Here is a 26841-nt window from a genome sequence, read left to right as displayed (position 1 = left end):
AGATCGACCAAAGGGCTCAATCCATTCCATGTACACATAGCTCACACCACTATGAAGCCACCACCAGCTTGCACAGTGCCTTTTTGACAACTTGGATCCATGGCTTCGTGGGGTCTGCGCCGCACTCCAACCGTACCATCAGCTCATACCAATTGAAATCGGAACTCATCCGGCCAGGCAACTGTTTTCCAGTCGTCTAGGATCCAACCGATATGGTCACTAGCCCAGGAGATGCGCTGCAGGCGATGTCGTGATGATAGCAAAGACACTCGCGTCGCTCGTCTGCTATCATAGTCCATTAACGCCAAATAACAGACACGTTCGTCGTACGCCCCACGTGGATTTCTGCGGTTATTTCATGCAGTGTTGCTTTCTGTTAGCAAACGCCGCTGCCCTTGGTCATTAAGTGAAGGTCGTCGGCCACAGCATTTTCCTCGGTAAGAAGTATTGTCTCAAATTTGGTGTTCTCGGCACACTCTTGACGCTGTGGATCTCAGAAATTTCTCTTATGATTTCCGGAATAGAATCTCCGATGCGTCTACCCGCCAGGTTAGCCGAGAGCGCTAACGCGCTGCTCCCTGGACTCGGGTAGGCGCGCCGGCCCCGCATCGGATCCGCCCGGCGGATTAACGACGAGGGCCGGTGTGCCGTCCAGCCTGGACGTGGTTTTTAGGCAGTTTCCCACTTCCTGCTAGGTGAATAACGGGCTGGTCCCCATGTCCCGCCTCAGTTACACGACTAGCAGACATTTAAAAACGTTCGCACTATTCCATGGCTTCCACTAGATGCACACAGCTGGCGTACAACCGTCCCGGGGGGTACGGGGTTGCGACAGGAAGGGCATCCGGCCACCTTCTGACACTAGCATTACTAAATCCATAGTAACAGGCCCGACCCCGCGTTGAAGTGGAAGATAGGTCCAAGCAAATGATGATGAATCTCCCATGCGTCTAGCTCCAACTACTATTCCGTGTTCAAAGTCTGTTAATTCCCACCTTGCGGCCGTAATCACGTCGGAAACAGTTTAACATGAATCACGTGAGTACAAATAACAGCTCCGACAATCCGCACCCATTTTATACCTTTTATCTGTTTATGTGCATATCGCTATCCCATAACTTTGGTCTCCTAAGTGTATGGTACCTAAGAAACAAAAAAATGTTGTGCTGGTTTCAGAGTCAACTAATATCTTCTGTTGGACGACATTTTCGCCATTAACTGTAAGCTGTATTTAAAAATCCCCACAAATGTTTATATATCTATGAGAAGTCTTACTGCAAATTTGGTCAAAATCAAAAGACTTTGTACAGTGGTGTGAAGTAATGCTGTTTTGTCCTGTGTTTCAAGAATCTGTATCTAATGTTTGTGAATGGTTCACAGTTTCTCGCTTATTGCTTGCACGCGCGACGCGCAAGTCAAATGCGACGTGATTGAGCAGACTCGATACTGAATCGAGCGGTGCCGTGTATCAGTGAATCTAGCTTCGTTCAAATGCGAGTATCTGCTCCAGCCCTACTGCGCAGCTGTGGAAAATTAATATTATGCACTCGGATTAAAATTTAGGGGCTCAGTAACGTATTTTATGCTAGTAAAAGGGTTTTTCAAGGGCAATTGTTGCAAGGTCCCTTACAAGCGAAGATTTGCGCATGCAGAATTATATAGCAATTCCTTTATTTTTATTTATTTATTTTTTTCTAATATTAACGCCTGCGATGAGACTGCTTATTCCTTCACTTGCATGTCTGGAAGAACAGACGTTAATGACGATTGACAACCGTCCGCCCTTAAATTGAAGTAAATTCGTTGAGTGTGAATATCTTGGCATCAGCTGTGTTAAGTGTATAACTTATTGGTGACACGTGAAAATTTGTGCCGGACCGGGACTCCAACGTAGATTTTTCACTTACCACAAGCGGTCGCCCTAACCACTTTGGCAATCCGTGCATACCTCCCGGAGGGACCCAGCTTCCACACATCAGCCTCACTGCATGCCACAGTATCCTACATTCATCACTTCATGCTCATAGCCTCATTCTGTATTCCCTCACCAGTGAGAATGAGACAGTGAGGAACCCGACCCTTAATGGTATCGTCTTGTGTCCGCCTCGGCATGTCATATTTACTTGCATTTCTGTATGAGCAGACGCTAATGACGATCGACAGTCCCCCGAAATAAATTCGCTGAGTGCGAACACCATGGCTTGCCTGTGATAGGTATAGATGTACTACCTCCTGCCGGCCGCGGTGGTCTAGCGGTTCTAGGCGCTCAGTCCGGAGCCGCGCGACTGTAACGGTCGCAGGTTCGAATCCTGCCTCGGGCATGGATGTTTGTGATGTCCTTTGGTTAGTTAGGTTTAAGTAGTTCTAAGTTCTAGGGGATTGATGACCATAGATGTTAAGTCCCATAGTGCTCAGAGCCATTTGAGCCATACTACCTCCTGGTGACGAATGAAAATTTGTGTCTGACCAGAACTCGAACTCAGCTTTCCTTCCTATCGCGAGCTGTCACCCTAACCACTTCTACTATCGGTGCACGTCTCCCGGACTGACCCCGCCACCATCCACATATCACACTGCGTACATTCCTATAGCACAATGTCCACATTCATTACTTAACGTTCTCAGCTTTACTCTGCATTCTCGCATCAGTGAGCACCTTAACACAATCTTTTGAATGAATAATGACCAAGTGAAAATGAAACAGACGTGATATTCTGAATAAAGAAATTACACATGACAGATTCAAGCATGGCGCCAAGATGTCGTTTGTTTTCGGTTGTTTTTGGCATTTAACATGCACTGATCTGGTCACAACAAGTGGTGTATATTTTTTTAAACTATGTTTTAGGGACATAGATCCACACCCACGTAACACATTAACGTGGTCATGATCTAATAACAACAAAGGCATAAATAACACATTCGCTAATGTTAAGACCATTATGTATTTTCCTAGAAGACTTTTTGAAAAAATACTAGGTTTACAGAAAATTAAGGTAATGCTGAAGTAAAGAAAAATAAAGTGTTCAATATTTATTTCTATACCTTTCTCATTGTGTAACACCTTCTGCACATTTGAGTCATTTAAGATTTTGATGCTTCTTTTATTTTGCAATTTTTGTTCCTTCTGAAAGCCAAGAACGCGGGAAACTATGTTACATCAAGTAAATATTTGCTCTGAGGTATCAGCATAAATGTTCAGATGGGTCGTGTAAACACTAAACTGTTTATGATGAAAATTGTAACATACATATCAATTACTAAAATCTGTTGTTGAGAATTCATAGTTTACAATTGAATTTTTGAAATTCGCATTTTTAATTAACATTAAGAGAGAAAGCAGAATTAACAAAATCAGAGATGCACCTGAGTTTCTCCCTACCTAAGAGCGACAATGGCTTGATACTAAAATTTACACCTGTAAAAATTCGTCTTTTCTCTGAAGTTACATACACGATGATTCACTAATGACACCAGAAATACTTTTCTAATGTTTTCTCTGTCTTCTTTGTTTTTTGACGTTCTCTGAAGCATGCTTAAGGGACGTTTTGTAACTCCGTACATTATTTTTTTGACTCTCAGTTATTGCCAGTCGTGGTGAGTCATCAAAGTTTCCCTTTTATAGCGATATCACCGTGCGGTCTAGAAACTCATCTCCATGTTCCGCCCTAGTACGTAGTTTACGCTTGGTAGCGACTGAAACAACTCACAGTTAACGTACTGCGTTTCCATAACCGTCTGCTATGGAGGACATACAGGTAAGAAAGTACAACACAGGTTGGAATACAACACTGATTCTGTTTTGTAAGACGTACATCGCATTTCATCATCATTATCACTTTCCAAAGACTAAGTGTTGTAATCACCTGTTCTGGTTTCCATCATCCATCCATTCGTCTCTAACGAGGCCTACCTAGTTCTCTCTTCCCAGTCAGCCTATAATTTATTAACTCTTTTACCAATACCCTTCCTGTCATTCTATCAGCATGACCGTTGCGTATAATTCTATTCTTTTCTGTCTTGTCATTAGCTGAAAACATGTTTAAATGTGATCTTATTGTTTCATTCCTTATTTTATACATTTTATTGCAGCCTCCTAAATATCTCGCGAACTTCATCTCTGCCTCTGGTACATGTGATTTTTCTTTCTTGCTGATGTCCATGAATTGGAACCATATACAACACTACGTACACCCATAACTTCACAGAATTTCATTTCTGTTTCTTATTTTTCTTCCCAAAGTTCTCCCAGTTGTTGCACAAGTAGCTTGATATTTATGAAGTTCCTTCTCAGCGTCTTTGTCATACTTAAAGCTAATATCACATCCGAATCATTGAAGTGGGACACTTGTTCTAAAATTTTCTAATTCATTGTTATTTTCTATACGACTACATTCTTCCGTTTGATATCCATTACCTTTGGTTTACTTGCAGGTACAGTTAAATTGCAATATCCTGTGTTTTAGCTAAATTTATATACTTCTCATTGTAAATCATCTTCTATTTCCCTCGTAATTATCAGGTCCTCAGCATATAGCGAAGTATTTAATGGTATGCTAGATCCTATTTTAATTCCTAAGTGTATTTCATCTTTCCACTTCATAACTATGTCGTCAATACACAAATGAAATAAAATTGATGGTAGGTATATACTAAACAGTTACTCAGAAACTAATAATAAATAAAGAAATAAGTAGATTACATTATACAGGTATAAAATAACTGCTATAAACGGCATTTCGTCAATATACATAGAAGAGATAACCAATAATAATCGGTTGCGAGAACACGTATAGCCATCAGTGAGGATTTGTCGAAACCACGTAGATCGTATGTCAGCAAAGATAGCGGCTAAGCGACGCCAGTGGTTTCCATGGAGAGGGAGCAGTATCGATATGTGCCATTCAGTGGAAGCTGATTCCAAAGCTGCGGCAGCGACTGGATGTTAAATGCGTACTGCCAAGAAGCCCGACATCTAGAAATGAATGCCAGGTATTACAGTATGCTCCTACATCGTAGTGCCAGTGAAAATGCTGCTTGAGTGACACCGCCATTTACCATGGCAGCAGCATGGAGGTGTCGATGTGCAGATTTCATCAGAAGATGAATTCAAAGTTGCGACAGCGGCTAGCTGTTACGGAGTACTGGCACGCAAGTAAGACAATTTTTGACTGCTTATGCGTTTATTTTACATTTACTACTACTTATTTTGGTCCATGAAGTGTTGTATCATAGTGATATAACCAACGTTTCCGTACACTTAACATTATATGAACCTATTTTACGGAATTTCATGGAACGGTCATGACTGTAAACAACTATGTTCGCAGTATCTTTTAAATTTCAATTGCTTATGCTCTTTATGTTACGTTTTTGACTGCCTCGATGGGTAAATGATATTTTGAGCCATAGTTTCGTTTGATGTAACATATTTTTCCATGTTTTAAGTATTATGTACTCTATTTTACTTGTTATGTTGTCAGTTAATGGTTACTTGGTCGCTGTCATCTGGGGGATCTGACATACATTACGACAGTTGTTTTACTTGGAAACCAGTATTTTGTAACAGCTAGTCGCTGTCACAACTCTGAATTCTTCCGTGTTGAAACGTGCACATCGATACCTCCACGGTGCTTCTATGGTAAATAGCGCCACCACTCATGAAGTGTTTTCACTGGAATTACGATCTAGGAGAAATCTGCAACACCTGGCATGCGTTTCTACTTGTCTCCCTGCATTCCAGCTCATATATAAAACCCAACCGCTGTCGCGGCTATGAAACCGTCCTCTGCTGGATGGCGCTTGTGGATACAACGACGTCTCCATGGAAACCATTGGCGTCGCTTAACCATTGCCATTGCTGATCTATGATTTACGAGTTTCCGACAAATCCCCACAGGTGGCTATCGGTGTTCTCAGGACGAAATGCTGTTTCTAGAAGTTATTTTATATAATGTAATGTACGTTTTCCTTCATTTGTTATTAGCTTACGTGTAACTACTCTGCATATACCTTACTGTAACAACTGTTTACGTCCTTTATGCCTGACTGGCTATCGCTCACATAATTTGGTATGCAGTGGGTGGAGCATCGGTATTCATGCAACAACTACATTATTCGCCTTAGCAGTTGAGGTTCGTGGTCTCATAACACCTGGTGCGTTCACTGCCACCGCCTACCATCATGGATATAATTTCTTCTTTTAGATTTTGCATATTATATATTTTATTTGTTACTGTAATTATCAGATATACGTCTAAATCCATTCTATGTTCATATTTCAACATAAATGTGCTGAAAATGGTCACATTCTGACCAAAACCGGTAATCACTGTAAATAAATGCTTTATTGCGGTCGAGAGTGATCTAATCCATTTTTAAAACGTTACATCTCCGTTACGAAATAATGTTTCATGTTCTATACAACGTCGACTAGGTAACTGCCAAATATGCATTTTTTGGCGTATTACTGATGTCTTAAAGTAAGCTCACTGGCGCAGAAAAAAAAATTACAGCATCGTATGGCGCTAGTAGATGCGCAGACTTCTTAAGTAATGACGACGTAGAATAGTGGAGTTAGTAATTAAAGAAGTCTTCGGTAACGAAACATGTTTGTTGATGGCTTTTGATTATATGAACCTCTACCCACCTAAACCAATGTGTATGTACATGACAAGAGTCTTACAATGCAAGGAAATAAATTTATGAAAAATGTTTATTCTTGTCTATAAAATTATCAGTGCACCAACCTTGGAGAATTCGTAACAGCTCCCGATAAAGGTGATTTATTTCTAGTATCCTTATTCTCATTTCATACATGAATAATTAATTATGAGGAGATAATTGCGAAATAAAGGAAAAAATAACTTTGCACGAGAGCACAAAGAAAGTTTTTGAAGTTATAATAAAAATTGTCGTTGCAGTTCAGCTAATTCTAAATATTTGGTAGAAAGTGACAATGAATCGTTTCAAATAATATGTTATACAACATAACCACCCTCTGTTAAAGTACAGTATATCGTGATAAATGTGTATGACTTTAACTCGGTGAAACAAGACATTAAAATAATATTGGAGGAGTATTATCAAGGAACTGTCTACTACTGAACTGAAATAATTATTCACGCACGCTAATATAAATGAATTGAAATTTAAATCAAACATTAAGCCGGAGAGAAATAAAAAAAATCAATCCTTCTCATCAAAAACGCTTTGCTAAGTGAAAGGATGCTAAAACTGTGGCTATCAAATGGTATCAAAATAATTCACGAATGCTGATAAATACAGAGATATGAAATAGGAATTCCATGCAGTTTTCAAGGAAAATTAAATTCTGAACAAGAGATATAGATTTCAGTATACTCTGATGCCTTGTAATTTCACTGGTAAAGACTGAAACTAAACGCTACGTATTTATTTTATTAATGTTTACTTTCGCAGAAGCGTAAGAAATAAATTATATTGAGAAAATGTCAAGAGATTTTAAAGAACCATTATCGGTAAATTTTATGTGTTCTGTGGTTACTGGGAGGAGCTGGAAGAAATTTAAGACTTTTATGTTAAATATTACGGGCAATCTTACGTTGGTTAAATGAGGTTTCAGTTAGAGACGGGAATCCTATAACGAACTGTCGTCGGTAATCAAGGTAACATTGCAATTTAAAACTATCCGTTTGTTGTAAAAACAAATAAACTAAATGAGCATTACAGTATTCGCAAGCACATCGAATTTTAGGCAATTACTTCCCTATTTTCATGATTTTTGTGTGATATCATGAGGCTTGACACGAGTTAGTCTTCTGTGGTACTCTCTTAACTGCAGGGTAACATTTATTTGTTCTGTATATATATTCCAACCTGTATCTTACCGTACAGTTTTTTATCTCCCCCTATAGTCCTATGGAGGTCATTCTCCCATGTATTTAACCCATGTTCTATGTCCCTTATTATTGTTAGCTTTTTACACATACTTCTATCGCCGCCCTTCCTTCTCCAATACCACATCTCAAACGCTTCGAATCTCTCCTTTTCCAGTGTTTCCAAAGTCCATGATTCACTAAAAAGCTATACTACGGAAGTAGATGCGTAGAAATTCTTTTCTCATACTGAATCCTATACACCGGTAGATTTCATTTGGTGAGGAACACACTCTTTTTCTGCGCTAGTCTCCTTCTTATGTCCTCCTTGTTTTGCCCATCGTGCTTCATCTTGTTTCTGAGTTAGCAGCATTCGTTCTCTTCGACTACTATAAATTCCCCGGCTTTGGTATCGCTAACCTCTATCATAGGCTCCCTAAAATTTCGTTATTCCCTGGTTTCCTCTTTATCCATATTCTGCGCTTTATATCTACTTCGACATTTACTTGTATGTTCCGAAATCCAGTGTACCGTGCATGCATGGCAAAGAGAACATCGTACCGATATTACCGATTTTCGTTACTATTACGTTCGCGTTCTGAACAAGGGAAAAATAACTATCTATAAATGTCTATACATTCCATAACCTCTCGTATCTTATTCTCGTGATTGTGGGGCGACGGGTTAATTATAATAAATCATAAGTAACAGAAAATTGTCTTTTACGAGAGCCTGGAAACTATTTTTGTGGCCAATCAGAAAGCGGTAGAGAACATACTGACCACAGTTTACACTCTGCTAGTCCACATTCTTATCCAGCTCACGGAAAAGAAATTCCTATTCTCTACTTACTCAGCTGGGCCAGGAATTATGATTATAAATGAAGATTTTGAGTTCTTATTGATAGATATATTTGGTAAATTTTCACACGTACAACATCGTAACATTCATGATGTTAATAGTGATAATAAATCTCTCTAATCCAAACAGCACTATGAGCAGTTCAGATGAGACCCCTACCGTAAATTCCCATTACATGGTCTTTCGTCCTGACTTCTGATAGTCAAAATAACTGATCGCCACAAAAGTGGAAAATAATTTCCTCACTTGCCATGCAGATTTGTTAACATTACGGGTGGCACACTAATAGTTACTTCCGCGAAATCTAAGTGATCCAGGGCGGTGTACAGTCCTCCCTATTTCACTTCCTATTTGTACCGAAAACATGAGTTTAGTTGCAGTCAGGCTGTGACGTCATCCGAGGCATAGCGTACACCGGCGTTTGACTGACGCGGACCGCACGGTAGCTGGGTGCGAAGGGAAGTGAAGTGACGTCTTGCCTCTCTTGCCGTATTTATGTACGGGCGCAGTGGACGGGCAAGGGAACACCTGCTGTCATCCGCTCTATGCCCCCGGTAGTAGCCTCTAATCGGCCGCTTTCTCGGACACACAATATCTTTTAACAATGTAATGAATCAATTTAGAATCTTCATAATTTTTTATGAATGCAATTAAGACGGGTGTAGTCACAGAAAAAGATTTAGCTTGCCCACATGCCGTCTAGAATTTTTAGAACGGAACTGACAGCAGAACATGACCCCTGAAGAGACCTTGTTTTGGTTGTTATTAACATTCAGTCCTTGGAACTTGTTATAACACTATTATTTAATAGGTTACAATTTTTCATATTTCTAAGTCTAATATTTAGCGCCTTCAATTTTTCTTAAAAACATCGATTCTGACCAAAGTATTGCTTTAATCACGTTGAGACTTGTACCGTTTTTGACCTACATCTGCACATTATGACCAATTTTTTGACTACCTAGCTTTATTATGTAGCGCCACTTACTTTTTTCTTAAAACCATGTATTTAGGGAAAGATATTCTTCTGATCAATCTGAGATTTGGCAGTTTAAACATTAATATACTAAAGCACATGCTACAAAGTTTGGAAAAGCAACTATAACTTTTAATTTCATTTTTAAATTATGGTGCAATGCCCATGTGCTACGCACAGACGCGTTGTGGTGACGTGGCGCTGCTAGCAGTGAACTGGGGTAAGTCCCGGCACACCCTCTCCCTCTGTAACTCTCAAATGATACAACTCTTGTTTCGCCAATATCACCCCTTATTTATATTGTGAAAAAAATTAATTTTGAACAAAATTAAATATTAGAAACAAAGGATGTTATTATAGCTGACTTCTTTTAAATGAAATTGATTTTTAACAAAAACACTACACTTACAAAATAACCTTACATATACACATAAAAAATGACATAATGAACTTTTACAAATAATCTACATAAATTGCAAACAAACATGAAATAAAATTCTCGATAGTTACAAAATTACTTTATTACATAAATTTTTCAGTCTTTACCTGAAAGAGGCACACACAAAATTTTTCACTTTTTAGTACTCTTGTATTTAATCACAATCGTAGGCACCAATGTGATCATCAGTACGACACATTCACTAAATTATCGGAAGCAGAGGGTGGGAATTCACTTCTCCATTATATTTTATAACACAAAGGAAAGGGAATGAATCACTGTAGATCTTGTTGTCCTCCCTTCCTTCCCCACTACAGTTTGTAAGTAGCCTGTCATGAAGCCTCCATTTCGCTGAGAAACAGATAACATAGCCTAAGCTCTTACATCTAAGAGAGGAGAAAACACATTTTATGTTCTTTTTCCTTCAATCGTTTCAATAATTGTGAAATTACCAGAAAGAATTTCTTTTTCTTAGAAAATTGTTATAAGCTTTTTTTTTCATAACGGTTATTGTTAATACATTACATCATAGAATCGTAACATCTCATTACTTTACTAACCGTGAATCACAAACTTCGCAGTTCCGTTTTCTTTTACACATAAACCATAGCTACTATGCACTGAAGGTCAATTTATGTTATTAAATAGTGGCATTTTGTTCTAGTTTGCAGTTTATTTCATTACTTTAGATGTTGCTTTACTTATAAAATTGAGAAACCTTTGCACGTTTTTCCTTCTTTTGGGTTAATTACACGGATTAGTATGCTAAAGAAATCATTTTCCTTTGACAGCAGTTACTTTGCTTTTTGACTCACATAATTAGAAAGCTGTTTTTTCATATTATAACATATCAATAACTTACGATCTGCATTTCTTAACACATTCGTTTATTTCTATTTTGATTCCTGCATTTCTTTGTTAATTGAGCACCTGAATTAAGCAAGATTACTGATTTCTCAAACCTTTTTACGAGACATATGGGAATTACACATCAATTTTCACCTTTTCACCATAAGTCACCCCACCGACTTCATTTTGCCTGTTTCTTCCCATTTTCATTTATACATATATTTCGACGCTTCTTTCTCCATTTTCTCTTTGTCAGCCTACTGACCTCATTATTTACCTATACGTTTGGTGCGATCCTCACACGTCTCCTATAATTAATATTAAAATGCTTCGACTTGCCTCTGGAGACACCACATTCTTACCCTTTCTTACCTTCGGGCAATCTTATTACCAACTGAGTTATTAATTTATGCAGTCTATTGGATCAGATTTTAGGAATTTCTAGTTTCTGTAACTTTTCCTAATGCAAAGTGTTCCGTGTTTCTTAGTTACTAACCTTTTTTACAGATCTTATTTATTACTTATTTACTTTAGCCATTCTTTTTCTATTATTGGTGCTCAAAAGTTACCCATTGCTATTTCCACCCTCAAAATTCACTCCTGCAAACTACCTGTCACATTCTTTTGTAAGTCATCGTTTGCATACAGCCATGTTCGGGAATCATTCTTGTCCACGAGGAAGATATTAGAAACTAACAGCATATATACAGCATGAAGACATATATTCCTTACTTAACTATGATAAGACAGAAGATGAGAATGAAACTTGAAAGGGAAATAAAGTTTCATCCATCTGGAACTGGAAAGTACGCCAAACTGTGTATCTGCCAAAGAGTGGCAGACTCCGTACAGTATCTAGTTCCTGTACTGTTTAAATTTCTTGAGACGTACAATATTTCTAGACCTATTTCTTTCTTACTCTTCGAGTATTCCAAGCGATAAGCGTTTGCATGAGACTTACTTATTACCCTGAATGGTCCTTGATAACATGCATAAACTTCTTTCATCCCGCTGAAAATTTCTTAGATTTTTCTTTAGTTTTGAGCAATACTAGTTCACCAATGCCAAAACTAGTGGGGGAAGCTTTTGGGTTATGCTTTCTTTTTCTGTCCAAGACACTTTTACGTATGTTTGCCCTAGTTTGTGCCTTCTTCTCGTCTAAAGAGCTCTGAGTTAGAACCGGAAAATCAACCATGTTTGAAATGATGTTATGGGGGTCCTGATTAAACATTAGTTCACAAGGAGCAAATCCTGTGGCACCGTGTTTAAGATTATTGATGTTGTTATTTTTGTGGTCTAGAGACTGGTTTGATGCAGCTCTCTATTCAATTCTATCTTGTGCAAGTTTCTTTATCTCTAAGTAAGTACAGCACCCTACATACTTCTGAATGTGCTTAGTGCATTCATCTCTTGGTCTCCTTCTACGATTTTTACCCTCCACGCTGCCCTCCAATACTAAATTGGTGATTCCTTGATGCCTCAGAACATGTCATACCAATCGATCCCTTCTTCTAGTCAAGTGCCACAAATTCCTCTTCTCCCCAATTCTATTCAGTACCTCCTCGTTAGTTACGTGATCTACCCATCTAATCATCAGCAATCTTCAGTTTTAATCTACAGTTCATAACCAATAGATTGTGGTCAGAGTTCATACCTGCCTCTGGAAATGCCTTACAATTTAAAATTTGGTTCCTAAATCTCTGTCTTACCATTATATAATCTCTCAGAAACCTTCAAGTGTCTCCAGGCCTCTTCCACATATACAATCTTCTTTCATGATTCTTAAACCAAGTGTTAGCTATGATTAAGTTATGCTCTGCGCAAAATTATACCAGGCGACTTCCTCTTTCATTCCTTATCCTCATTCCATATTCACCTACTACTTTTCCTCCTCTTCCTTTCCCTACTATCGAATTCCAGTCCTCCATGACTACGAGGTGCATCCAAGTTCTAAGGCCTCCGATTTTTTTTCTCCGGACTGGAAAGACTGTTTTAAAATGAGGCCGCGTTCATTGTCAATACGTCCCAGAGATGGCAGCACCGTACGGCAGATGGAATTTTACCGCCAGGGGCGAGAATGAGAAGTGTTTTAAATGCTTAAAATGGCGACGTTTTCCTTACTTGAACAGCGTGCAATCATTCGTTTTCTGAATTTGCGTGGTGTGAAACCAATTGAAATTCATCGACAGTTGAAGGAGACATGTGGTGATGGAGTTATGGATGTGTCGAAAGTGCGTTCGTGGGTGCGACAGTTTAATGAAGGCAGAACATCGTTTGACAACAAACCGAAACAACCTCGGGCTCGCACAAGCCGGTCTGACGGCACGATCGAGAAAGTGGAGAGAATTGTTTTGGGGGATCGCCGAATGACTGTTGAACAGATCGCCTCCAGAGTTGGCATTTCTGTGGGTTCTGTGCACACAATCCTGCATGACGACCTGAAAATGCAAAAAGTGTCATCCAGGTGGGTGCCACGAATGCTGACGGACGACCACATGGCTGCCCGTGTGGCATGTTGTCAAGCAATGTTGACGCGCAACGACAGCATTAATGGGACTTTCTTTTCGTCGGTTGTGACAATGGATGAGACGTGGATGCCATTTTTCAATCCAGAAACAAAGCGGCAGTCAGCTCAATGGAAGCACACAGATTCACCGCCACCAAAAAAGTTTCGGGTAACCGCCAGTGCTGAAAAAATTATAGTGTCCATGTTCTGGGACAGCGAGGGCGTAATCCTTACCCATTGCGTTCCAAAGGGCACTACGGTAACAGGTGCATCCTACGACTATGTTTTGAAGAACAAATTCCTTCCTGCACTGCAACAAAAACGTCCGGGAAGGGCTGTGCGTGTGCTGTTTCACCAAGACGACGTACCAGCACATCGAGCTAACGTTACGCAACAGTTTCTTCGCGATAACAGCTCTGAAGTGATTCCTCATGTTCCCCACTCACCTGACCTGGCTCCTAGTGACTTTTGGCTTTCTCCAACAATGAAAGACACTCGCCTTGGCCGCACATTCACCAGCTGTGCTGCTATTGCCTCAGCGATTTTCCAGTGGTCAAAACAGACTCCTAAAGAAGCCTTCGCCGCTGCCATGGAATCATGGCGTCAGCGTTGTGAAAAATGTGTACGTCTGCAGGGCGATTACGTCGAGAAGTAACGCCAGTTTCATCGATTTCGGGTGAGTAGTTAATTAGAAAAAAATCGGAGGCCTTAGAACTTGAATGCACCTCGTATTAAATTTTCGTCTCCCTTCACTTGTGAATAATTTCTTTTACCTCGTCATATATTTCTTCAAACTCTTCATCATCTGCGGACTTAGTTGGCATATAAACTTGTACTACTGTGGTAGGCGTGGGCTTCGTGTCTATCTTGGCTACAATAATGCGTTCACTATGCTGTTCGTAGTAGCTGACCCACGCTCCTATTTTTTTTTATCATTATTATACCTACTCCTGCATTACCCATAGTCGATTATTGATAATTTCTTTAAAAAGTCGAATGCTTCCTGGCACAGTAAGTTCTACACAGTCTGTTTAACTTAGGCATAACTCTCTCTCTCATATTCCCCTGCAGAAAATACGCCGAGATCATTATATGGCGAATTCTGCCCTTTTCAAGACGTACCCTAAATTTATCAGATACAAATTGAGGGCCATTATCTCTTAGGAGATTCTTTGGCTTGCCAAGCGTTACAAAATAGTCCTTTTCTAGCCTGTCTACAAGTGTTTTGGCATTAGCTCTCTTTATCGGATATAGTTTGACATATTTGTTAAAACCGTCAATCACCGCAAAAACTTGGGTACCTCCTCCTTTAGATGTCTGGAGGGGGCTGCATGTAATTCCAGGGGTTCATTTGGTTCTACATGGAGCATATCTCCCTGCACTATACTATTTACCGCACATACCTTCTGACAAATAACACAGGGTGCTAATCTTCTTGCTACTCTACGATGCATGTTATCGAAAATTACTTTCTTACTTAATTAAGAAATACATTTCTTGGCCCCATAATGGCCATATCGTAGATGCACGTAATCTATCACCAGATCCATATGTTTTGAAGGAAAACATATTTTCTATTCTGTTGAATCTAACTTTGTTCTTCGGAATAAAATTCCTTTATGTAACTAATATTGAGCTACTTTTGGGTGCTCGCTTCTCGTGGTCGTGCGGTAGCGTTCTCGCTTCCCACGCCCGGGTTCCCGGGTTCGATTCCCGGCGGGGTCAGGGATTTTCTCTGCCTCGTGATGGCTGGGTGTTGTGTGCTGTCCTTAGGTTAGTTAGGTTTAAGTAGTTCTAAGTTCTAGGGGACTGATGACCGTAGCAGTTAAGTCCCATAGTGCTCAGAGCCTTTTGAGCCATTTTACTTTTGGGTAATTAGGGACTCCTAAATGGCTTTTGACTAACCTCAACTGATCAGCGACATTCTGCTCCCTTCTTAAGTTTCTAAATATTTTCTTCCAGGCTCTCTCCTCCTTGAGCTCATGTATGGCCAACATATTTACTTCATTCCTATCTGGTAAGGGAATTTCTGATTCCGTGCACAACCAGCACTTCTGGACCGCTCATCTGCTACCAAATTGTTCTTTCCTTGGATGTATTTCATTTCAAGGTCGAACAGCTGAAGGTACATAGTCCACCTGCATAGTCTTGGATGTCTCAGTTTGCATGTTTTTAAAAACGTAAGTGCCTTGTGATCACTATAGATTATCACCTTGTGCCCCAACAAATAAAGTTCAAACTTCTGCAAACCAAACACGATGGCCAGTACCTCTAATTCCGAAATTCCTTAATTTCGCTCAGCAGGTAGCAGTGAACGATTCGCAAAAGCGATGGTTTTATGAACCTCTTGGTCGCGTTCTGTCTCCATCTGAAGCACCTCTACCGAAATCTCATAACCACTTGCGTCAACTGACATGCCAAAAGGTTTTGAAAAATCTGAATGGTGTAGAAGGAGATTATTTATCAAACAGTTTCTTAATTCTTCAAAAGCAGACTGGCAGTCTTTAGTCCAAACTCATGGGGTATTCTTCTTCAACAAGCTCACTAAACAAGGTGCATTAAACAAGTGATATTTAACAAAACGGCGGTAGAATCCGAACAAACCGAACATTGACCTGAGCTGCTTTTTATTTCGGGGCGCTTCGAATTATTCAATACCTCGTAATTTGGAAGGATCAATTAATATACCATCCCCGTTATTTCATGGCACAGAAATTTTATTTTGTCCTTTACACACCCAGTCTTCTCTAACTTCAATTTCATACCTCCTTTTTCAATAGCTTCTAGCTCCCTGTCCAGTAGACTGATATGTTTTTCCCATGTGTAAGTTGCGAACAGTATATCATCTACATAACTAGTTACCTGATCTGACAATTACTGCCCCAGTATATGAGCCATTACTCTTACACAGGCACTCACACAGAAATATTTAATCCAAATGGTACTAGTTTATACTGGTAGTGCACTCCTTCATACAAAAAGGCTGTATATTTACCAAAATAGGGGCAAATTCCAGTACCCACAAGTTATGTCCATAGATGCAAGATACCTAACTCCTCAGAAGTTTTGAATATTTTGGGAACAGTCACTCTCTCTTATTACATTTTCATTTAACCAGCGCGCATCCAGTACTAATCTAACTCTTCCATCACGCTTAGGCATAACAACAAGAGGATTATTATATTCACTAACTACTTGCTCAATGACACCCCAAGCCGACATAAGTCGAATTTCTTTCATAATCGCTTGTTTTCTTGAAGCATGTACCTGATAAGGTTTCTTGAAAAATACCTGCTCGGGTTTTACGAGTACATTCAAACAGCATTCATACCCTTTAACTTCACCAGATGTATTCGAGAATACATTATGATGCATGGTTGATACTTTCCTTAATTGTGCTCTTTGTTTATAAGAAATATGATTTGTTGACTGTACCTTTGCCTCTATTTCTTCTAGAATACAGCTCCCTTCTGCGTTAGCATCTTGCACATTATTAATGAATTCAGTATCTTCCTGCAAGTATTCTTTATTCCTCATCACTCTAATAGGAAGTCCCCAGGTTCCATTATCACTGCCTATATAACTTAGTATGAAAGGCTCTTTTATTACCTGAGAAACAGATAAGGTTAAAACTAAGTTGTTCTGTCCAAAATCAGTTCTCCCCTAATATTTTGTTAAGAAATCTGTGCCTATCAATATTTCAACACTTAAACCGAGCACGATTAAACAAGGATGATCTATTATCACGTCACCTATAACGATTTATATCAAAGCTTCGTGCTGTATTGGTCTAGAAACTTTTCCAGTAGCACCTATTATTTTCAAACCACTTACTTTCATGACAGTTAATTCACTGTTATTAGCAATAGAATCAAAAAATGCTTGGGACAAAGCACTTGCTCCACTGCCACTGTCAAGAAGACAACGCACTGTTACTCACGAGATGTTAGTTTTAATAATAGGATGAGTTATTTTACTCTGAACAGGTTTCTCATAAACATCTTCTAATAAATCCTTCTCAGTTTGTTTCCAGATAAAGTAGTTTTGTTCAGTTGCAAGTACATTCACACTTAGATTCTGGGGGTCATCAATCTCTACATTTTAGCTGTTTTTTCCAACCTGTCCACCAATTTTAAATCAAAGCAATTGACGACTCCCTCTGCTTCCGTCTGCTGCACATCAGCTAAACTATTTCCTACCTCTGAGCAATTGCGTGCCTGCGCAACATTGCTATCTACGAGGGTTGTAACTTAAATAGTGGCAACTATTTATTCACAATCGATACAAAAGACTTACATGTTTGCACCTGTTACTGCCTTCAAAGTAGTCACCAGCGTTGTGTAGAACCCATTGCCAGCGATGTGGAAGGCGTAGTATACCGTTAGCACAGCCTGGTTTGTTAATGGTGCGCATGGAGCGGTCTACTTCCTTTCGAATCTCTGGAACATTTCTGAAGCGAATGCCACGAAGTAGTTCCTTCATCTTCGGAATCAAATCAAAGGCACTAGGACTTAAATCCGGGGAGTATGGTGGATGGTACAGTACTTCCCAGTCCCATTGACTGAACAGAGCAGCCACAGCTTGCGCTGTATGATCCCGTGTATTGTCGTGCAAAATGATGGGTGGGTTGGGCTTCTTCCGCAAAGCTGGTCGCAGGTGATGCTCCGAAAAAGAACAGTAATACTGTGCATTGACGGTCTGTCCTGGAGGAACGTAATGCGTTAGGATAACACCATCACAGTCGTCCACGAGAATCACTATAACTTTCACCATACTGGGGCTCTGACGAAGTTTCGACTTTCGCGGCCACCCATAATGATGCCATTCGTTGGATTAGCGTTTCAGTTTTGGCTCGTACGATGTGGCCCTTGTCTCATCCAGTGTTACGATACGGTGGAAGAAAGCCTCTCCTTCGTGCTCATAGCGCTCCTAGTGCGTCTGAGCAGCTTCGTAACGCATCAATTTCTGCAATTCCTTCAAGTCATACGGAACGCATCGTGATGGAATTTTTCGCATGCCCAGGCGTTCCTTCAGGATGCGAAGCACAGTCGTGGGCGAGTTCACGAATAGCATAACGTCGATCACTATCCAGTAACGCGGCAACAGCATGCATTTCTTTAGAGACGCTAGGAAGACCTTCCCGATGTATGTCTGCCACAGATTGCCGACCTTCGTTGAAGGCTTTTACCCAACGTGCCACTGTTCTGTTCGGCAATGCAGATTCCCCGCACCCCTCTTGAAGACCTTGATGACACTGTCGTGCTGTACGACCTCTTGCACTTTCATTCTTGATCCATCTCCGCTGTTCCTGTTTCGTTAATATAATGACGCCGTTACGTTAGACCGCTCACTCACAAGTGACTGTCTTTCTCTCGATTGTGCCACGCCGGTGACGTGGGACGGGTGAGTTCATTTCCTCGAAGGTAAGGTAGGTATGTCAACAACGTGTGCTATCAGCGACAATAGTAGATTCCATTGCATAGTGTCTCCACAGCAGTGTAGCCACTATTTAAGTTCCACCCTAAGTATAATACGGTCGTCGGCTTTTAATGGCTGGCTCTGAGCACTATGGGACTTAACATCTTAGGTCATCAGTCCCCTAGAACTTAGAACTACTTAAACCTAACCAACCTAAGGACATCACACACATCCATGCCCGAGGCAGGATTCGAACCTGCGACCGTAGCAGTCCCGCGGTTCCGGACTGCAGCGTCTAGAACCGCACGGCCAGTCGGCTTTTACAGTTTGTGGCAAGTCAATACAGCTATCAGGTTCCTTGGCCTCATTATTATTGCTAGCCCCTTCATCCATCAATTTCTCCTCTTTAAACCCTTGTAAAACTGACTACAACTTTAGCCTTGTGAGCGCCAGTTTCCTCATAGACGGAATTTAGTTCTCCATACGCGGGCTGTTATGATCATTTGATACAGAATCAGATAGGGTGGCACTTTACTGTCCGTCTTCTCCCAGCGGCACATTATTTACATTTTTTCTTTCGTCATAATAACTGTTGCGAAAGCGTGGTAACTGCCTACCCCCTCTTCCTCTACCACGGCTATGATTACGATAATTAGGCCTTGTGTTCCTCCTGTTAACGCCTACCGAGTTCGTAGTTTTCTACCGATCACTTTCAGTGTTCAATTTCCCTGACGATACGCACCATATGTGGGGTGGTGGGTTAATAATAATAAATATGTCATAAGTAAGTGGAAATATTTGATTACTATTCGCCGTTTTTTACGAGTCTATCTTTTATGATCCTTGCGCGAGATGTACGACGGTGATAGTATACCGGACTCACTGTATTCATCAAATACAGATTCTCGAAATTTACTAGACTGTGTTTCACGAGAACTACAGCTTTTTTGAAACTTCCTGGGAGATTAAAACTGTGTGCCGGACCGAGACTCGAACTCGGGACCTTTGCCTTAAGCGGGCAAGTGCTCTACCATCTGAGCTACCCAAGCACGACTCACGGCCCCTCTTCACAGCTTTACTTCTGCCAGTACCTCGTCTCCTACGTTCCAACTTCTACAACTTTTTTCTTCTTGAGGTTTCTCCGAACTCTCCTGTTACACTTTTCTGTGGTCTGTCTGGCCTGTTACAGTACTAACAGCGCGTCTCTGAATACGTCCGGTATCGGTTGTCGTACATACACTATGCGACCAAAAGTATCCGCACACCTGGCTGAAAATGACTTACAAGTTCGTGGCGCCCTCCATCAGTACTGCTGGAATTCATTGTGGTGTTGGCTCACCCTTAGGCTTGATGACAGCTTCCACTCTCACAGGCATACGTTCAATCAGGTGCTGGAAGGTTTCTTGGGAAATGGGAGCCCACTCTACACGCAGTGCTGCAATAAGGAGAGGTATCGATCTCGGTCGGTGAGGCCTGGCACGAAGTCGGCGTTCCAAAACATCCAAAAGGTGTTCTGTAGGATTCAGTTCAGGATTCTGTGCAGGCCAGTCCATTACAGGGAAGTTGTGTAACAATTCGCCACAGGCCGTGCATTATGAGCAGGTTCTCGATCGTGTTGAAAGATGCAACCGCCATCCCTGAATTGCTCTTCAATAGTGGGAAGCAAGAACGTGCTTAAAACAACAATGTAGGCTGTGCTGTGATAGTGCCACGCAAGACAACAAAGGGGTGCAAGCCCACCTCCACGAAAAACACGACCACACCTTAACACCACCGCCTCCGAATTTTACACGCTGACAGATAACGTTCACTGGGCATTCGCCTTACCCACATCCTCCCATCGGATCGCCACATTGTGTACCGTGATTCGTCACTCCACACAACGTTTTTCCAATGTTCAATCGTCCAATGTTTACGCTCCTTGCACCAAGCGAGGCGTCGTTTGGCATTTACCGGCGCGATGTGTGCCTTATGAGGAGCCGCTCGACCATGAAATCCGTTTTCTCACCTCCCGCCTAACTGTCATAGTACTTGCAGTGGATCCTGGTGCAGTTTTATATTACTGTGTGATTGTCTGGATAGATGTCTGCCTATTACACATTACGACCCTCTTCAACTGTCGGCGGTATCTGTCAGTCAACAGGCGAGGTCGGCCAGTACGCTTTTGTGCCGTACGTGTCCCTTCAAGTTCCCACTTCACTATCACGTTGGAAACAGTGGACCTGGGGATGTTTTGGATGTGGAAATCTCGCGTACAGACGTATGATGCAAGTGACACCCAATCACCTGACCACGTTCGAAGTCCGTGAGTTCTGCGGAGCGCCCTGTTCTGCTCTCTCACGATGTCTAACGACTACTGAGGTCGCTGATATGCAGTAGGTGGCAGTAGGTGGCAGCACAATGCACCTAATATGAAAAACGTGTGTTTTTGGGGGTGTCCGGATGCTTTTGATCATGTAGTGTACTCGGTAAGGAATCCAACACTGTGACAATAGAATTGGTCACACTAGTACATGACCGTCCTATTTCAGATAGCTTCCTATTTTATACACGCGGTGGAGTCAGATTAATGTGACCACCAACTATGTTCGACGTCAACGTGCAATAACAACTCACAGAAGGCATGTGGCATCACTAGCCGTGGAGGCTATTTTCATCGTTACTGCAACTTCAGTACACAAGTTGAACGGCAGAGGAGAAATATTGCATCCTTGCTTTGGATCCTTTGTAATCCAGCACTTGTCTCTTTGTTCCCATTTTTACTGTACCCTCTTTGTTCTTGTACATATTGAAAATTGTCCTTCTTTGCACACAGCGTAAACTTAAATACCTGATGATTTTAAAAATGTTACATAGTTTTACTTTTCCGGGCCTTTTATTTTTATTTTTGGTGACAAATCTTATGAGTGTGTCTTCATGTTTCTTATGCTTTCCTGCCAATATTAAGCGTAGCCACGGAACGGTCTCCCTTGTGCTTTTACCTTTCCTGAAGTCAAACATCCTCATCCAACAGATCCTCATTTTCTTTTCCATTGTTCTGTATATTCTGGTCGGAGACTTGGCTATATGAGGTATCAAGTTGATTGTGCAATAATTCTCATATTTATCGTTCTCTGTTATAATTGAGTTAGTGTGGGTGATATTCTTCCTTAAATTCAAAGATATGTCTCCATTGCCTTCAATTCTATAAAATAATTAGGAAAAACATTTGGTTTCATTTCCCCCAACGATTTTAGAACTACGAAGGAGTGCCTTCTATCCTTCCGGCCGTGTTTGTTAGCAAGTATTCTAAAGCCTTGTCACCCTAGACTCTATTATTGGATGCCTTATTTCCTCGAAATAGACTCTAATTTATTCTTCTGTCACGTTAGAAGACACTTCTACCATTCTCATGTTTTCTTATTATACTGTTTCTACCTCTAACTTGCTCTGCGTTTATAAGTTGGATTCCTTTTTCACTCTTAATGTAGTCGCGTTTTCAATTTTTTTCTTCCGCTGAACACTTGTGTGCTTCCGTAGTTTATCGATTAGTTGAAATATTTCGTCTGTTATGGACGATCTTTCGCATTTACCATTGTTAGTACCAAATTGTCACTCCATCTTCCTTTATTAGTCTCTTTTGAGATGTCTGTTCCTGCTTAACTCGACTACATATTGTAGTTTTCAGGACCGCAGAATCAACAGTCAAGGAGAGCTGCGAACGTAAACACCATTCCTTGGTACTACCTGAATGTTGAGTCTCTCTGATCATTCTCTTAAATTAAAGCTTCGGCTTTCAATTATCAAATTTCGATCAGAGTCGATATCTACTCCAGGGTACCCCTTTCAGTTCAATATTAAATTTTTAAACCTCTGACTTACCATGCTGTAATCCACTTTGCAGTTTTATGTATCCCCTGGCCTTTTCCAAGGATATCTCATGCTCTTGTGATTGTTGATTAGATACTGCAGAATGCAAGAATACTTTCTCTTCTATTGTTCCTGTTGCCGACTTGGATTTTTCATCTGCAGTGACATACTGAATTACCCGTTCAGTACGCGCGTACATGTTTCCTATCTCATTATCTCCTGCTTTTGACACCCGGTTCACTCCTAAACTATAGTTGTTGGCGGTAGTTTGGTGTTGAATCTAAGGGGAATAATTTTATCTCTGAATATTTAACAGTAACTTACTACTTTCTGTACACAACAAATGCTCCTTCCGTTACAGCATTTTCCGACAGTACTGACGTTAACCTATATTCATCTCATCACACACCTTTGTTTCCATTTCGTTTCACTGTTCTCTGCCACATTTAGTTTCAGCCTTTCTTTTCACAATCCCCCCTATCACGCTAAGTCTTAGAATGCGGCACTTTTGTTGGTTATTCTTTATTTTTTTATGGACACTTCCTATGTGGCAGTCCTGTCCAAATGGTCGGAATGTTAGACTAATTCTCAACCTTTTGCTAATCGAGAAATTATTATGTCAGTTTGTCACTTACAAGGTTCATTTTCAGTGCGGTGGTATCCATTGCATTTTGCGTTTTGATACCCTTACTCATTGTTCATTCTTCTGCCTTTAGACGCAGATTTCCATCCGAAGTGCAAGAGAATGCCATGGAATTATTTCTCCTATATATCGTCTTTTCACGAGGCTGTTGGCTGAATGAGGGTGGCGCCTTATATCAGACGTCTGTTGCCGCTAGGGCTGATAACTTTTACTTACAAAAATAGCGTATGACAGAACCTGGGACTTAGAATAACTTTTCTTATGATACTAAATTGATAAACACCATTATATCGATGCAAAACTATGTAAATTTCGTAGTTGAGATACTAGTTCGAGTGCATCATTACCGTTAGACGAGCGACACCACTGTTCGCGTACAAACGATCGCACTGGGCTAACATGACAGAGTTACGAATCTGTCAGCAAAGAAGACAGACAAGTTTGCGATGGAGTCCTCTTACTGGCTGATTTCTCCCACTGGAAATATTGGTTGGTGAACAGCGATACATAAGGATCTGCCTAATTGTCCCAGGATCGTTTAAATGAGCGTGAATGGCCCTCATACGTCACGACGAGAAATCACGGTTCTGACTTTCAGATTGCCAATGGACGTGAACATGTAAGTTGAGTTCTGGCGACTCGGTTTGCTGGCCTAACTACCTCTGGCACCGGTATCAATAGTCACCTCCCTTGTGACCTATCTTTGGTTTTCCTGGTTGACGTGCGGAAGCTCGGCGCGGAGAAAGAGTTGACAACGGCACGCGTCGGAAGGAAGGGGGCCGGAGCAGCAGTGCCTGCTGGCGGGGTTTGGTTGGGCTGATTTGGATTGTACAACACATGTATCCAGCCGAATCGCCGGGCGACTTGTCGAATGCTGGGCAGCCGCTAAAGAAGGTGACGAAGGTCGTGCTCTGCAGCTCTGGTGACGGGAGTCTTCCTCTATTATTTGAAAAGGAGTTAAAAGGATAATTGACGGTGGAGAGAATGCACCGTAGCATACTACCTATTGAGATTCTGGTCCTGTGGCTTCACTATTTAAAGAAAAATTGGCGCTATATTACAGTGTCTTGTTTAGCGAATAGTATGTGTGCCTTGGCTTGAGAGTGGCCAATAGTTGTCAGTGCGTCTTCTCTGAAGCCAGGTGGTTCTGTTAATTGGTAAACCGCTTGTGTGCATCCGCTTGGGGTGCTATGTTATGAATTGAAGCAGTAACACCTGTGAGTGGCAGTGCACCCGGTGGTGATGTCATGGTACTGTATCAAGTACCCCGTGTGTATCTGAAATCTAATTGTGGTTTAGTAAAGTGTATTTATTCTAACCTACTTTGATGTGTTTTAGTCATAATTGAATTACGTAGGGCTACTACTGAGTGAAATTTTCTGCTTTGATCAAGATCACCTTAACCAATGTTTCTTAAGGCGTTTTAGCAGCACATATCCATCCCTCAGGGGGTTTAACTGCAACTGCTCTGTTTGTAACTGCACCTTGTCAGTTACATATACTTGCTTGTCATCTTACCTAGAAAGAGGCGTATGTGTTTACTGTGTACTACAAAATCCATTCTAATTATATCTGTCAATCTTCAGTCTTAGCGAGTTTCCCCCGATCTGATTAAAAGCCATGTGAAGGAATATTTTATTTAAGTTTTGCTTTAACTGTCTATTTTATGTAAGGTTACGAGTTGTATTTATCTCGCTAAAGCGAGTCTCATTTGTAGTTTATATTTACTGTATATTCTGTTATTGTTTAACGTTGCTGCCTGGTGTGTGATTTATGTTCACAGTTGATTCGAAACAGGCGTGTCTACCTTGGTCTTTGCAGCTGTGACTTCAGGGCTGCTACCTTGGCGGCATCCTGCCCAACCCCCGAGGTCTAAGCCGGGGAGGCGCTTTGCCGCGTCGTCTGTCATACCTAGCAAACGTTGAGTAGTTGTCTTATTCGTTGGAGCTAAACCTGGGTTGAGCGACTGCCGCCAGGATTGTAGGCTGTGGAGTTCAGCGGGATTAACTCATGAACTTTTGTAAATTAATGTAATTTCGCGTTACTGAACGACTCAAATTTCATTCTTACAGAACACAAACTCAGATGCCTTGGGTTTATTGAATACTGTTTCCCTTGTGTTTATGTTGGTAAATTTCAGTAGTTTGTCACCTTATATGTCACTATAATTCTGATTGTTTTCATGTTATCTAGCATTTAACAGATCAGTATGTTTTTTCTTAAATAAATGTTAATTTGGTGAAAATGACGATCTATCTGATGGGTCTCCCTTCCACATGTCGATGTTTGATCCTTTCCTATCCTGAACCCGTTACCTGGACTTCATAAGTTACTTACGCGTCTGTCATCTCGTCCTAAAGGAGCTAGAAGATAATACAGAATTGTCTCTACCGCATTTCATTCGAGTTACTACAACGACGTGCGTTAACGGAAATCACCATCTTGTTTACGATTAGTAACTTTCTTTACATAACCGGGGAAAATACATCTATACCTACGTACTTCTACATCTACATGACAACTTTGTAGTTCACACCTAAGTGCCTGGCAGAGGGTTCACCGAACAGCTTTCATACTAATTCTTTGCCGTTCCTCTCTCAGACAACGCGGAAAAAACAAACACTTAAAGCTTTCCGTGCCAGCACTGATTTCCCTCAGTTTATTACAACGATCATTTGTCCTTATGTAGGTGGGTGAAAACAAAGTTTTCGTCCAAATGGAGGAGAAAGGTGTAAACTGAAATTTCCTGAAAAGTTCCTACCGCAATGAAAAACGCGTTGGTTTTAATGATAGCCACCCCATCTTGGGTATCATATTGGCGACACTCTGTCCCCTGTTAAGTGATAATTTAAAAAGAACTGACTTTCTTTGAACTTTTCGATGTCCTCCGTCAATCCTATCTGCTAAGGACTCCATAGTGCACAGCAGTACTCTAGCAGCAGACTGAAAAGCATAGTGTAAGCAGTCTCTTTAGTAGATCTGTTGGATCTTCTAAGTGTTTTGCTAATAAAACGGAGTTTTCGATTTGCCTTTCCCCCAACATTATCTATTGATCGTTCATTTTTAAGTTGTTCGTAATTGTAATACCTAGGTAGTTAACTGAATTGACAGCATTTAGATACTCCGAACTATCGTGTAACCGAAATTTATCAGATTCCTTCTGGTACTTACGTGAATGACTTCACTCTTTTCCTTATTTAGGCTCAACTACCTCTTTTCGCACTTTCACGCAGTACAGATCAACAGACCTCTTTTCTTTTCTTTTGTTTCGTGTAAGCGGTATTCTCACTGATCTGATGCTGCGGTCCATTCTCTTGTTTCAGCCTCTTCATCCCAGATTAGCGCATGCGACCTAAGTCCTCCATTACTTGCTGGATGTATCCAAATCTGTCTTCCTCTTCAGTTTTTACCCTCTACTATTCCCTCTAGTATTATGGTAGTTAT

The sequence above is a fragment of the Schistocerca piceifrons genome, chromosome 2, assembly GCF_021461385.2.
Source record: "Schistocerca piceifrons isolate TAMUIC-IGC-003096 chromosome 2, iqSchPice1.1, whole genome shotgun sequence".
Classification (NCBI taxonomy): Eukaryota; Metazoa; Arthropoda; class Insecta; order Orthoptera; family Acrididae; genus Schistocerca; species Schistocerca piceifrons.
Note: the sequence above shows the minus strand (reverse complement) of the source record.